Genomic DNA, 14,946 nt, shown 5'->3' on the forward strand with positions numbered 1-14,946 from the left:
GCATTTTGTTTACATTTTGTATGATTCAACAACATTTCACTAACGTGGTTAATACTTTTGAAGTTTTCATGTAAAATTATTTCTCAGAAACCAGAGTAACTTACAAATGGCTTACTTTGACTTGAAATTAAAGTTTAGAGACTAAATTAGAGTGTAAATACTGAAGATTACAGAGCTAATAATTTATATAAATCTTAAAGAGCTAAGAAATTTAAAATATGAAGATACAATTATTTGTAAAATGACCCTAGATTTTGATTTATATATTGTGTAATTTTTATATTTTGAAAATGATGTAGTAAATTTCAATTGTTAAAAAAAGTTCCAAAATAATCTGGACAAACCAAAACTCTAAAACCTGAGCTATTTTCAAATGTTTTCTCGAATTCAAAGATTTATATAACCAATATTTTATTTAAGAAAACTTTTTTCTGGTTAGAGAACTCTCTTTTTTTAAATTTTCAATTATTAAGTCAGGAATCGGAATTTTCATCCATCTGGTAACTTAAAACATAATTGTTAAAGCAGTAGATAAATATGATTCCTTTTATTGCAATTATATTCTTGTTTTACTGCTTCACATGAGTGAAACTTAAAAAAAAATAATCACTTATTATTGCTACTCTAGGGGGTAAGGGGATGAAACTTTTAATGAAAAGACTCTTTGGCAATTGATGTGTATATAAGCTTTTGCAGACCAGCCATAGGAAACAAAGAAGATAGGCTTTTGTTTGTGGGGGGAGGGGTATAGGGAGGCTGAGAAGACTTGGATATTTAAACTTGTTTCTTGGTTGCAACTCATTTATCCTGCAGGTTTTCCTGCTAAGGGTGTAAGATGGTAGTAGAGAGAAAATGTATTGACTAATGGAGTAAAATGGGACAGTAATCCAAGCATGAAATCCCACTGGAGAGAACAATAAGAGCCTCCTCTCCCCACTAAAATAATCCGAAAGCAAAGCACATGCTGAGGTTATAACTAGTTCTCAGCATTTTCTAACACATTTAAAAGACACATCCCCTTTGTTTTCCTGACATTATTTTCCAGAATCCCATTCAAAGAAAAAGAAAAATAAAAAGGGATTATAGTTCCCTTAATGAAACAGCAGATTTCATGACATGTATATACAAATCAGCTTTAGAGATAAATTGATGAAGCCCTCATGCTGTCTATAAATCAAAAGTTAATTTTAAGGTTTAATAAGGCAGAGTATATTTATAAGTTCCTTACTTGCAGGAATGATGTTAGATCATTATCATTTACACTTTGAGTCTTTAAAATTCATTCTTTCTTGAGTTCACTTTACATTTTGATCCTGAGCTTTTCTAGCAGGATGATTCCAGCTTTAAAGATGGAAGTAGCAGGCTAGGTGAAGATTTTATTATTATTTCAAAACATCTCAGCTAAAATTCATCAGAATCTGAGAACATAAGATACAGCAGGGGCGGGGGGACAAAAAACAATACCTAGTCTAAAGCTTTTATCAAAATTGTCACTATAAAGATTTGTCTTAAAGTTCATACCTAACACACTTTTGTTGAAACATTTAGTTCTTTTTTGTAGTAGGTTGTTTAAACATACAAAAGTTGGTAGTATTCTTTGTTGCTTTTCTCCAATGACGTATTTACTGATCAATTATTTTTTAAACTAATAGTTCTATGCCTTCTCAAAGGCAAGATTTTGCTTTAACTGAGGTTTAAATTTAATATCAATAATTGAAACTATTGATAATTACCCCTTATTTAATTTTGGTTTGGTTTGTGCCAGTCATTGAAGTAATTTTTCTATTTTTTAAGTTATTTTTCTTTGTAAACTATTCCTATCTTATTGTAATCTAAAAGTATTTTTCCAAGACTTGGAGAAAAATTTAAATATAACTAAATCTTATTCTGTAAAATATTGTTAAAGACATAAAAATGTGTATAATTTGATACAAGAAACATTACTATTGAATATTTTCCATTAAGCTACCATAACTGAATGGTTCCTCTTTTTAATTCTAACCCATTCTAATTCTAATCCAGCTATCAAAAATTTAATTCATAAAAAGGACACTAACAAAGGTCATAAAAAACAACAAAAAATCAATTTTGTTATATAAAAAAAGTATGATTTCTGTTATACTGTTAACTAACATTTTGTTCTGAGACAAGTAAATACTGAATGATATCACCATCTTTTCTTTCGTTTGTTGAAAATTGCCCAGAATTTTGCTCCTTGATTCTGGTACCATACACCTTATGGTAATTCATTTGCTTTTGCATTTCTTTCCTACCAAGATTAAAATGCCATTTTTTGGTTTTGACTTAAATGAATAGCCATGCATAAAAAGCCACATAAAAATTTTCTAAAATTTTGGTGTAGTATACTATAGATGCTCATCTCTGGCAACCGTAGAGATATATTCCAATTTTATTTTAATCCACAGCTGATATCATGACTTTGCAGATTAAATTGAATTTTGTTTTAAAAATTAATAACAACAAAAAAAGTTGAGAAAGTGTTTTAATCCAATTAGACAACAGGGTTAAAAGGTGACATTACTCTTTCCCCTCAATATCAACAAATCTTCCAGTTGAGGGCAGTTTTGCCGGGTATGGAAGGTATGGAATGCAGTCAGTGTGTGCAGTTGGACAGGAGAACATATGTACATATTCCTGCTGAGAAGTTCTTTGTAGAGATTTGTGGAGTAAAGCAAGATAGAACTTGTGTTCAGTTCTCAAGTTGCAGGTTAAAAGAAGCAAGGTAAGCACTGTTTTACTAAGTTTTGTCTTTAACCATCAGAATACTTCAGTATGATGCTTTTAACAGTGGGAAGAGAAGAGTAATAATACAGACTGAACTGGAATTAGGATGTCATTAGTACATCAACATTAGAATTTAAGTAATACAAGTATGTTTGGAATTTTCTGTTTTTCTTTGCCTTATTATCTATTTTTTAAAAACTATTATACATAGTTTAAAAATATCAAATAACATTATTAAAACATACATGTAATGAATGTTTAAACTTATAGAATAATATCACATATTTTTTAAATGATAGATGTTCAATTTACTGAAATAATATTATCACAGATCCTTTCTGTCAGATTATTCTACCACTTCCTCTGTGCATATGATCCATATATGGAGGGTTCATTTTAATCCGAGGTAATAGCATTATTTGAGAAAATATCCCTAATTTTAGAAAAAAGCCAAAGGTATGATGTGCTGTTACTGTGAAAACAACAATGTGTTTTGAAACCTATAGAGAGGAAATTCAGATTTTAAGTGAATTTTTACTTTATTATTTACTGCATTTTGTCTATTTATTGAGGAATAGGGAAACATTAAACTGTAATGTTTCTTCAGGGCCGACCACCAATAAAGTTTTTAGTGGCTATAAATAAAGTATGTTGTTTCAATCAATGATAGCCCCTTCCTATTACTATTCTCAGAAAAGTTTCTCTTTCCTTGATTATTAAATATCCCTAAATTATTTCTTTACAAAGTAGGGGGAAACTCATGTTACAGTAGGATAACCAAATATTTTTAACACTTTGAGCTTTTGACGGATGAAGAATGACCACTGCTTTTTAAATAAAACAGTGTCTTTTGTTGTCATAAGTGATGTATTTATTTTCTTTCCTTATCTCTATCAATGTTCTGCTAATATAGTAATAAGCTGAATTTACTCTCAGATGTGATAGTTAATGGACATAAATATATTACAACCAAAGTGCAGAGAAAATATATAAGCAAGAAAAAGATCAAAATCAGCATGTCTTGATTAAGCTAAATATTAAAGTATCTTCCCACAAACAAACCCAGTGATCAAGCTTATAGTTTTTATTATTTAAAGTCTGTAACAGTTAAAATTTGAGTGTATTGTTGGTTTGCAGTTATTACTAATCATGAGAAGAATCTCTTCAAAAGTTTGTGGTTTTATTTAATGTAACTTTATGTGATATAAAAATCAATTACTTTCTTTTAAATTTTTTTTCATATTTCCTTGCAATAAATTTGAAAACATGAAAGTTAAGCTGAATACTACTATTTTGTTAAAATCTGTAATCTGTGGATTAAAATATGATCTTTTCCATCTAATTTTTCCCTGAAAACTCAAAATATAACCTATTAAAAACCAGGAGATGTAATGGCGTTTACAAGCCCATGGAACAGGTTTTGCTGATTTTTTTTTTAAAAATAACCTTACAGGTAACTTACAGATATTAGAGAATTTGATTTATGTATATGCAACTAATTGGAAGTTGGACATTTAAACAGAAATGCATTTTGAAAACAATATAATTTAAGCAAATTGCCGCTGAGTGGCATTACCAAAATGATTATGCAATGTAAAATGAGGTTATATGCTGGATTTTAAATTCCACTATGAATATACCAATATAAATATGCAAATTATTGTTTTCAAAAGCCCAGGCTAAATGGATGTAACCTCAAAAAAGCAGACTCTGTGGTGTAAAGGGAAGTCAAAATGTTTGAAGCATTTTAGCAGGAAAAGGCTGTGTGAACCGGAAGATATCTAGATTCACTATAGCAGATACTAAGTTAGGATATCTCTAAAATGTAATTTTGGTAGTTAAAATTTGGTCTTTGGATATGTAAACTCTTAGCACTTTTTTATTTAATGGAAACAGAGATTGAGGCAATTCATATTAGTACTTAGTCCTAAAAGATCCAGAGTGGGAATATAGCCTTTTATATATTCCAGATTCTTGGATGTTTGAATAAAGAAGTTTGGACTTTTCTTTTGTGTCGTTAATTAGGGAATTGTGCAGAGTATCTTCTCTCTTACATGTCTTTCAGTTGAACTTGTTTCATTATAAAACAATTCTAAAATTTGAGGACTGGGAATACTTTTAGAGATCTGCTAGATTTTCCTTTTACATTTGAGGAAATTGAGGCCAGGGGAGGTCAAAGCAGGCAGACACCCAGCTAGTTTGGTGGCAGGGCAGAGGTGTGTTTATCACTGAATGAAACCACATGGCAATCCTAAGTGGAAGGTAGTAGAAATGCTTTTTCCAAATTTTGGTGATAAGAAAACCCAAGGTGAGGTTTGCCCAGACCCAGTATCATTACTTTAAAAACAACAAACAAACAAACACCTACATATATTGAGATCAGAAGTTCTGCAATGTCATTAAAAGGGAAAAGATTGAAGGCAGAAGAGACCTTGGAAAAAAAAAAAGTTAACCTGATTCATCTCAGTCACTTTACCCAGGATCTCATTTAAACCATCCCAAACAAGTAAACAAGTTTAGTGTGAAAAGCTGATAAGGAAGAAGATTTTTCTTCTCTCGAAAGCTTGACTCAAGGCCCAGCCATATCAGAACCTTCAGGAGCCAAGAAATCTGTATTCACAGCCGCCTTACACACTCTCAGCAGCAAGCTAAGAAATCCCTCCTCATATCAAACTTTAAAAATGGTATGTTGGGATTTAGTCCAAATGAGCAATAGTTTTTCACTGGGTTTGAATTTTGTTTTCTTTTGCTTTAGTGAAATTTCAGAGGATGGGGGGAAGTGTGTGTATACATATACACACATGCGTCTGTTTGCATATGTATCTCCCCCATGGTGTAGTTCAGACTTTCCTTATCTCCTGCAGGATGCAGAACAACTGGCAGAAACCCACCCTGCCCCTAGCTCTTTTCTTATTCACTCACACCAGGACAGAGTGGTAGTCACTAGCCATAATGCCTTCGGGTTTCCCACCCCTCACTAGAGACATGAGCCACAACCTTTTCTCAGAGCTCAAAGTCCTTGGCTGTACCTTTGAATTAAAAGCTACACTTAAGGAACTTCTTGTACCTGTAAGTCTGTTGATCTTCAGAAACCATGGATGCCACAGAGGAGTCTGTTTTCTCTGTGTGTTGCTGACCCTGCTGTGACCCTGGGTCGGTTTGTTTTTTTTTTTTAACCTCCTTGGTCTTGTTTCCACAGTTGTAAAGAGAGTTAAACTATTTATACCATCCTTTGCCTTTTTCACAACAACAGAACACTTAGGAAGCTTTCTACAAATATTTGTGGTATTTCATTTTTCAGAAAAAGGACTAAGGTTGGAAATATCAATGAAATTATCGGACCACTTCAGAAAGTTCTGTCAAATGCAAGGGGGGAAGGGATTATTGCTTGACACTGGAAAATAATGGAGATTTTGTGTGTATGTAACTAGTATCAGAGAAAAGAAAACTTATTTAAATACCTCAGCTAAATAGGAGTTGGTAGTGAAAGCAGAATACAATTGAAAAACTAGCCTCTATAAAGGAATTCCTTACTGATGCCAACCACCATCACAAGCCAGTGTCTTGACCAGAGATTGTACGAAATTTGTCTCAAATCTCCAAGTAAACCAATTTATTTCCATAAATGGATTTCTTCTGTTAGAATTAGAGCCTCATGCTTCGTATGAACTTAGATGAGAAATTATTACCATAATACAGAGTTTATAGGTAAAAGAGAATTAACAAGGAGAAGCAAAACATCAAAATTTTGGAACCGATGAATCAAATATCAAATTACTGGATGATAGATCAGTCAGTATGAATGTTTACTAATAACTACATTTTGCCTTTAAATTAATTTTCTGACCGCTTCCCTTAGATTACTAAAGAGTGTATCAACTTGGTTATTTTCATTTTATAGAAACAAAGATAATTAGAACAAAAACTGGAGCCTTTTGAGACCAATTGGAAAATATACTAGACCAAACTAAAGGTAAACAAAATATCATTAGGTTAAGACCATGTACATTGAATTTAAAGAATTTAAAGTGCTCAGTTATAATGTCCATGTTTATTTCTGTTCCTGGTGGTTTCTTGAAATATTTTGTAGGAATTGGAAAAAGAGAGAGACGTAAAAACTTCATTTGTGCTAAGGTGACTATCCCTGGATTGGCTTTTCTTCCTCTAGACTGGAAATGTTCATTTGAGCAACATTTTCAAGAGAAGTTTTTCCTAAAATTAAAGAACTTCAGCATAGTTGCTCCCTCATGTTAAACAGCTTTAGGAGTGGTGACTTGAAAAGCTGGCAAGAATAGTGAGATTAGCAGGGCTGTAAGAGAAAATAAAAGATCCTGCAGATGATTGTTTATTTTCAGTATTTGAAATGAGTACCATTATAAGATGCAGCTTTAATGCTTTGTGATTAGGATTATCCCTGTGCATTCTATCTGTTTCATCCTCATAAAATGAAGAAGAGAAAAGCTCAGTGGAACAAACTGAGTGATTTAGGAGCCATTTCTATTTGTCACTTATTTAAAATAATAAGTTCCAAAGCAAACAAAAAGTAATTTATTGGAAATTATTGTGCTTTTCCCCTATGATATTTCAAATTTTTTCAGAGACTTAAAATTTTTAGAATCTATGCAAATTGAAAATATATTTTGTTAACAAAAATTTTGTAATATGAAAGTAGATGAAGACTCTCATTGATAATCGCAGAGAAGATTATTTAGCTTATTTAGTTTATACCGCCAGTTCTTACCAAAATAAAGCTTTTTAACCTGGCCCTGCAACTTTGAAGTTATTTATAATGTAAATATAGAAGATATTTTTACTTTATAAAATTTCTGTTCCACTGCAATAATTTATATTTTTAACAAGGAAAGTCCTTACGGTCTAAAATCAGAACGAATAATGTTTGAAAACAAAGAAGCCGATCAAATTTGGGTTGATTTTTCCTTCTACCTCTTGTGCTGTTGCGTTTTTCATGTTGAAAATCTTTCATGCCGATGACACATTCAAAAGTAGACACACTGTACATTTTAAGCTTACCTCATTTTACTTTGTTCTTTTATTTTGTAATGAACTTGAAGTAATTATGTACCACTTATTCATAGCTTAGACTACACATGTAGGCTGGTCTCAACTAAGTCATTATTTTCCATGAATCCTGTGATTCTTGACGCTAGAAATAACCTCTCACTCCTCTGATGTTAGAGTTTTGAAATGTAAATTTGACATAGCACTTTTTATATTGTAAGAAATGTATCATTAAAATTTTTTACACTTATGTCCTCTATCAGTGTAAACTGATTAGCAAGTCTGATTTATCCTTGTAAATAAAGTAAACTCTAAGTTTGCAGAGGTTTTTTGTTCGATTTGGTTAGGTCTATGTTGGTTATTGCTAATTTCCCAATACCTAAAATTATGCTTGACACGTAGTATATACTCAATAAGTATTTGTTGAATGAATGAATGCATGATACTGTCTAACATCCAGCCCTTTATGAAGCAAGTATTCAGTTTAAGTTGTAGAACATAGAAATGCTGGGGTTTGGGGGTACAAATTCACACTATTCCACTGTCTAAAAGACATGTGGTAACCCTGTTTCAAAGAAAAAAACTAGTTACTTTGGGGATTGAGAATATAGACTAACTGCAACAAAATTAATCAAAACTATTTAAGTTTCCAGTTTTGTGAGGTGCTGAAGAATCTGATTAGCTCTGTTATCAGTACAATCACATCAAATAGAGCCTCATAAACTTTAATCACTTCATGCACAGGCTAACTTCTAAAAAGTAATAGAGAGCAGAACTGAATTCAGAGGAAACTTTTGAGACTTAGTTGTATGAATGATTTTTGTGACATTTGGCAACTTACATTGAGTAAGTATAAGGTTTTTATGATACAATCCTATTTCAAGAGAAGAAATCATTTTTAAAAAATTGTCCAGAAAAAGAACCAGTCTACGATCAAAAACTCTAAATTATTACACAGTCATTTTCACGTTAAAAAAGTAAAGTTGTCTAGAACCTCATACAGATTATCAAATGGGATTCTGGAAGGCTACTGTGAAGTCTTCCCCTTCTACTTTGAAATAACTGTGGTTTTTCAGGTATGGAAATCTATTATTTTTATGGAATCCTTAACTTTAACATTTATCATTTCATGATGGGCAATATCAAACAGCATTATCCAAAATGTAGTAGTACAAAGCCATATGGTTTTATTATGTAGTTAGCTAACAAAAATTGTTTATAGAATCACTAGATTCGGAAAATGATGAAATCTAGCGATACGTTTTTCTGTAAAGACTTTGATGTATTGGGTATATTTTGAACTGAACTTACTCATGTCTACAATTCTCTCTCTAATATATGTTGTGTGTGTGTGTGCTCAGTCATGTCCGACTCTTTGCCATCCCCAAGGACTGTAGCCTGCCAAACTCCTCTGTCCATGGAATCTTCCAGGCAAGAATACTGGAGTGGGTTGCCATTTCCTTCTCCAGGGGATGTTCCTGACCCAGGGATTGAACCCGTGTCTCTTACTTACATCTCCTGCATAGGCAGATGGATTCTTTACCACTGCGCCACCTGGGAAACCCTAATCAGTGTCATCAAAAAACAATTGGGATAGTAGCGTTTTCTTATTTATTCAACAAATATTTGAGCCCCCAAAGGTGTAGGACATTGTGGAGGGCAGAAATTGATATGTGAGATGTCCTTTCTCGCTCTGTAAGAGGAAGATATAAATGCCATTTATACAGCCCTTAAAAATGTCAGTGACATACCCCAAAAGCCCTTAACTTTCTTTAATGGCCCATAAAGATTGTTTTTAGGAATTCTTGCAAACCCTTCTTGAATATATCTAAATATGAAATATCAAACTACCTTCAAAAAACAATGACTTTATCAAATAAACTAAAAAAAATTTTTTTCTCAGAAGTTTTTTGGTTCATCATGTCCTAACAGAGACTGGCAATAGAGGTCACAAGAAACTCACTACCTACCCTCTAAACAACTTTGATTTTTCCAAAGATCTCTCAAGAGTGAAAGTACACTTTCTAAATACCAAACAAGTTCACATTCATTCCACCAGTTACTTTCAGCAATTTTTGAACCTTAATCATATAACCTTTTATTTTAATGTTCTAGTTTATAGTGTCCTGGTTCTTTCAGTCTGGGATCTTAAGATACTCATTGATGGCTATCTTTGATTATTTATTGCTTTTTTCTAGACTTCTGTCTTCTTTTTGTTGTTTACAGAACAATAGTCAACATCCAGGCAGGGGTTCACTATAATTTCATGAAAGGAGAATTTCTGTTTTTTCATCTTGCTTCAGCAATGTGCGAGTATCCCCCAGGGTGGATAAATTTCAGGCTTCTTGGACCTGCATCTTGGGTACACACTAACTTCTCAGTCTCTTTCTGAGGTATTGGTTATTGCTTGGATCAGAGCTCCTCATTTTTCCTCTTACTTACACTGAAGCTTATTTTGTACTCTTATGTTCTTTTTTTAAAGTATTGCTTCTGTTTTATATTTTGGGTTTTTTTGCCTCGAGGCATGTAGGATCTTAGTTCCCTGACCAGGAATTGATTATTTCCCCCTGCATTAGAAGATGAAGTCTTAACCACTGGACCACCAGGGAAATCCCTGCAGCCCTCCAGGCTCCTCTGTCCATAGAATTCTCCAGCAAGAATACTGGAATGGGTAGCTGTTCCCTTCCCCAGGGGATCTTCCAAATCCAGGGATCAAACCCAGGTCTCCTGAACTGCAGGCAGGCTCTTTACCATCTGAGCCACCAGGGAAGCTGATGAGTCAGAAGACACATTTATAGGAATGGATGGAGGAAAAGAAATAACTGTAAACCAGTGTGTTAATGTGGTGAAAAAAAAATCATCAGCCCTGTTTTATCCCACAGAGGATACTGTTTGCTGTTGTTGTTTAGTCGTGCCCGACTCTTGTGACCTCACGACCTGTAGCCTGCCAGGCTCCTCTGTCCATGGGTTTTCCCAGGTAAGAATACTAGAGTGGGTTGCCATTCCCCTTTCCAGGGGATCTTCCCAAACTAGGGATCGAACCCCTGTCTGCTGCATTGGCAGGCAGATTCTTTGCCGCAGAGCCACCGGGGATGCCAAGGATACTCTTACCTACTAATGATGAACATATCAGGTTCATCTCAGTGTCGCACGCAAGCTTAACCTTATAATTTTATCTAGCTGTTCCCTGGACTAAGTGATCTTTAAAGCCCTTTTGAACTCTAGTATTTTACTAATTCTCCTGAAACAGTTAATTGCTACCCAAGGCTGACTTTCCTTATAGCTTATTTGTTGCTGTATAGTATTTAAATACTCTCTGCTAAGTCACTTCAGACGTGTCCGACTCTGCAACCCCATAGACAGCAGCCCACCAGGCTCCGCCGTCCCTGGAATTCTCCAGGCAGGAACACTGGAGTAGGTTGCCATTTCCTTCTCCAATGCATGAAAGTGAAAAGTGAAAGTGAAGTCACTCAGTCGTGTCCAACTCTTAGCGACCCCATGGACTGCAGCCTTCCAGGCTCCTCCGTCCATGGGATTTTCCAGGCAAGAGTACTGGAGTGGGGTGCCATTGCCTTCTCCGAAATACTCTCTAGAGAAACTTTTATCACAAGAATACTGGAGTGGGTTGCCATTTCCTCCTCCAAGGGATATTCCTGACCCGGGGATTGAACCTGCGTCTCTTGTGTCTCCTTCAGTGCAGACAGATTCTTTATCCACTGAGCCATCAAGGAAGCAAAGAGAAACATTACAGCCAACACAGTCATAATTCAGTTGATTTTTGTGGGAACAAATGCAGAATACACAAGAGGATAATAACTTCCATCTAGAGAGTTGTCATCGTAGCAGAATTCATTTTTTGAAAAACCTCACTTATAAATAAGGGTGAGAGGAAGAGGGAGGGAGCTTTTGTCCCCCAGGCACCAGCCTTTAGAAATTCTAGCATCACTTTAAAACAATTAACCATTTGACCATTAACCACTTTGACTGTATTAAAATGTACAATTCAGTGACGTTTACTACATTATGTAGTTATGTGACCTTACCATTACTTAGTTTCAGAACCTTCTCCTCACCCCAAGAAGAAACCTGACCTAACACTACTTTTAAGAACCGAGGGAGCCAACATTTCACAGACCCTTGGTCATCATTTGCTCTTTTGGTTCTACTACATATAAAATTAAACATGAGTTCTAGCCAAAAGCAACAGTTAGAACTGGACATGGAACAACAGACTGGTTCCAAATAGGAAAAGGAGTACGTCAAGGCTGTATATTGTCACCCTGCTTATTTAACTTATATGCAGAGTACATCATGAGAAACGCTGGGCTGGAAGAAACACAAACTGGAATCAAGATTGCCGGGAGAAATATCAATAACCTCAGATATGCAGATGACACCACCCTTATGGCAGAAAGTGAAGAGGAACTCAAAAGCCTCTTGATCAAAGTGAAAGTGGAGAGTGAAAAAGTTGGCTTAAAGCTCAACATTCAGAAAACGAAGATCATGGCATCCGGTCCCACCACTTCATGGGAAATAGAAGGGGAAACAGTGTCAGGCTTTATTTTTCTGGGCTCCAAAATCACTGCAGATGGTGACTGCAGCCATGAAATTAAAAGACGCTTACTCCTTGGAAGGAAAGTTATGACCAACCTAGATAGCATGTTCAAAAGCAGAGACATTACTTTGCCAACAAAGGTTCGTCTAGTCAAGGCTATGGTTTTTCCTGTGGTCATGTATGTATGTGAGAGTTGGACTGTGAAGAAGGCTGAGCACCGAAGAATTGATGCTTTTGAACTGTGGTGTTGGAGAAGATACTTGAGAGTCCCTTGGACTGCAAGGAGATCCAACCAGTCCATTCTGAAGGAGATCAGCCCTGGGATTTCTTTGGAAGGACTGATGCTAAAGCTGAAACTCCAGTACTTTGGCCACTTCATGCGAAGAGTTGACTCATTGGAAAAGACTCTGATGCTGGGAGGGATTGGGGGCAGGAGGAGAAGGGGACGACAGAGGATGAGATGGCTGGATGGCATCACTGACTCAATGGACGTGAGTCTGGGTGAACTCCGGGAGTTGGTGATGGACAGGGAGGCCTGGCGTGCTGCGATTCATGGGGTCACAAAGAGTCGGACACGACTGAGCGACTGATCTGATCTGATCTGATCACCTTCTGTAGGCTGAAACTATTAAGATTCAAAAAACAAAGACTAATTAAACTCATACCTTAAATAGAAAAAGTATTAAATAATGAGAGAGTTCAATCTAAAGTCAATATATTCTTGTCAATTATGTGATGGTTTTATCTAACTGGTGATCTTTAAAATTTTTTTTAGACTATTCTGTTTATATAGTACACAATTTGCTACTAGTTGCACTTTTCTCACACTATGAGACCATAATTTTTTTCTAAAGGATTAATCTGCTGAAAAAGATTCTATACCTACTTGCATTATAGTTAGCTAAGTGAAATTCCTTGTGCTAGCCAGGAATGGTAATTCATACCACATATGCTATAGAAGGGCTTCCCTGGTGGCTCAAATAGTAAAGAGTCTGTCTGCAATGCAGAAGACCCTTGTTCAATAAGATCCCCTGGAGAATGGAATGGCTATCCACTCCAGTATTCTTGCCTGGGAAATCTCATGGACAGAGGAGCCTGGTGGGCTATAGTCCATGGGGTGGCAAAGAGACATGACAGAGAGACTAATACTTCCACTTCACATATGCTACAGAAATGCTGTTTGAGGAACTGGGTTAGTCATCTCCTTTTTGTTTTACTTTTTTTTTCTTTCCTTTTTTGCTGCTGAAAACTGGGATTATTTTTACTTTCAAAGCTAAGGTTTTTTTCCAGTTTTTTAAAAAAATTATAATTATGGTTTAGCCACAGTTGTCTCCTTTTTAAGTTATAGGTTGGAAACATTTCAATTTTTATTTAAATAAATTTGTACTTATAGAAACTTTGAATAGTACAGTGAATCCATATACCTTTTTGATTTGTGTATGTGTATATATATATATATACACACACACATTGGTTTTTTGTATGAATTATTTGAAAAAGTCTTCAGTCATCTTGACGCTTCACCCTTTCAATCTGCACCTTCTAAGAATATTAATATTCTCCCATAGAATCGTTATGCTATTTTTCACAGCTAAGAAAATTAACATTCATTCAATCATATTAGCTAATATGCATTATTCAAATTCACTTTCCCAAACTGACCCAAATACCTTTTGTGGATGTTTATTTGTTAGGGTCTAGATGCAATCAATGGAGAAGGCAATGGCACCCCACTCCAGTACTTTTGCCTGGAAAATCCCATGGATGGAGGAGCCTGGTAGGCTGCAGTCCATGGGATTTCTAAGAGTCGGACACCACTGAGCGACTTCCCTTTCACTTTTCACTTTCATGCATTGGAGAAGGAAATGGCAACCCACTCCAGTGTTCTTGCCTGGAGAATCCCAGGGACGGGGGAGCCTGGTGGCTGCCGTCTATGGGGTCACACAGAGTCGGACACGACTGAAGTGACTTAGCATAGCATAGATGCAATCAAGTTTTAAGTATAGCCTACAGAAATCATATCTTTTCAATGTGTTTTAATCCAAACCATTCCATCCCCACCCCAGCCTTTCAGGCTGGTTGTTCATCGAATTTCTCACATTCTGAATTTGTCAAATTAGTTTCTCCAAATTAGATTCAGGTTAAACACTTTTGGTAAGAATACTCTTAAAGTTGTAAACCCTATACTTTATTACAATACAGGTTCATGGAGCGCTTATGTTGTTCCATTATTAATGTTGCTAAATTTGGTTCTTTTATTAATGTGGTAACTGCCAGCTCTCTCCATTGTAAAGGAATATTGCTTTCTTTTATGATTTTTTTCTTTTATGATTATAATGTAGCATGAAACTTTGACTCCATGCAAATATCCTTTTTTCCAACAACCATTCATCCAAGGGTTTTAGAATCCATTGCTAATTTATGTGAATTTGTTATTATATTGAGGAATAGATGATGACTTTTGAATTCTATCAGTTATACATTTACTAACTGGCATCACCTGTAAAGAACTATCCCATACTTTCTGTGTGTGTGTGTGTTAGCCTTCATTTTTAAGAGTTTGTGGTGGGGGGTGTGTGTGTGTGTGTGTCAAACATGAAGTTTGCCCCTTTAATATATTTACAAAT

This window comes from Bubalus kerabau, chromosome 8 (genome assembly GCF_029407905.1).
Source record: "Bubalus kerabau isolate K-KA32 ecotype Philippines breed swamp buffalo chromosome 8, PCC_UOA_SB_1v2, whole genome shotgun sequence".
Classification (NCBI taxonomy): Eukaryota; Metazoa; Chordata; class Mammalia; order Artiodactyla; family Bovidae; genus Bubalus; species Bubalus kerabau.